The sequence below is a fragment of the Parambassis ranga genome, unplaced genomic scaffold (assembly GCF_900634625.1).
Source record: "Parambassis ranga unplaced genomic scaffold, fParRan2.1 scaffold_21_arrow_ctg1, whole genome shotgun sequence".
In the NCBI taxonomy this organism is placed as follows: Eukaryota; Metazoa; Chordata; class Actinopteri; family Ambassidae; genus Parambassis; species Parambassis ranga.
Genome location: NW_021144767.1, coordinates 556,928 through 558,130, shown reverse-complemented (window position 1 = coordinate 558,130; position 1,203 = coordinate 556,928). Strand labels below are relative to the sequence as shown.

Sequence of the window (1,203 nt, the reverse complement as noted above, 5' to 3'; positions counted from 1 at the left end):
GCGCACAGCGGGGCTCCACATTTTTCTCAACTTTTTCCCTTGCGTGCGACAGCGAGAAAATCGGACCCCTTCTTATGCTAAGCAAGCGCTCTACCATTTGAGCTAATCCCCCTTGTATAAAGGGTCAATTGCAAGTCAATCAGATCTCACTGCACTACATGAAGTGTACTAGTGAAGTATTGGAAGCATCAGACTTTTAATCTGAGGGTCCAGGGTTCAAGTCCCTGTTTGGGCAGAACACTTTGTACTCCCTCTTGCTTGTACTCCCCTTCCCTCTCTGTTAATGTGCTTGGACAGAGCTCTGTGAACAGCCAGCCTCTTTGTGTCTTGCCCTCCTTGTGCAAGGTGTCAATGGTCGTCCTTTGGGCAACTGTCAAGTCAGCAGTCTTCCTGTGGTTGTGCAGCCTACAGAACTAGACTGAGACCATTTAAAGGCCTTTGCAGGTGTTTTGTTCATTATCTGGTTAGAGTGGCTCCAGGTGTCTTCAATGTTGAACCTTTTCACATATTCTCATTTCCTGACCTACTGAATGTGGGTTTTCATTGGTTGTCGTTATAACCATCAAAATTAAAAGAAATAAACACTTGAAAGTAGAATATCATCAAAAGGTTGATTTATTTCAGTAATTAATGACTACAGCTGGACCAATGAACAGACTGTGGACTTCTCCATAGACTGATCTGTGTAGATAGGACACCAGGATTACTGTCCAAACAAAAGGTTCCACTGAGATTTGAACTCAGATCGCTGGAGTCAGAGTCCAGAGTGCTAACCATTACACCATGGAACCTCCACTATGTGTAAACCTGCCTGGAAGAGAACCAGAGACATGTCTTGTCCACTGAGTTTTTATGGCCTTAACCACTAGTCTTAAATTGGAATGTTATGACACCATCAAGTGATGATCCTGTGTCAGGATGTTGAACAAGGTCACAGCTTTTGCCTTAAACATAAGCATCTTGTTTGAAGACAACTTTGACAAACATTGAAGGCCAGTGTTTGGAGTAGTTGTTTGGTTTCTCCATTGTACAGATCAGAGCATGCCTCACTGCACTGGACTGCATGTGTCCAGGGGTGGACTGCATGTGTCCAGGGGTGGCAGTAACAGTATTACAAATACTCAAGTTACTGTAATTAAGTAGTTTTTCTGGGTACTTGTACTCTATTTTTAAGCCAGTACTTTTACTTGTACTTAAGTACAA

At 43.1% G+C, this 1,203-nt stretch overlaps 1 non-coding gene across 1 annotated transcript; it reads right to left on the bottom strand.

Annotated features, from left to right (window-relative positions):
* Window positions 1-719: 719 nt before the first annotated feature.
* On the bottom strand, window positions 720-791 carry trnaq-cug (transfer RNA glutamine (anticodon CUG)). Its single transcript has one exon. It is a non-coding gene; the product is annotated as a tRNA-Gln (tRNA).
* Window positions 792-1,203: the final 412 nt, after the last annotated feature.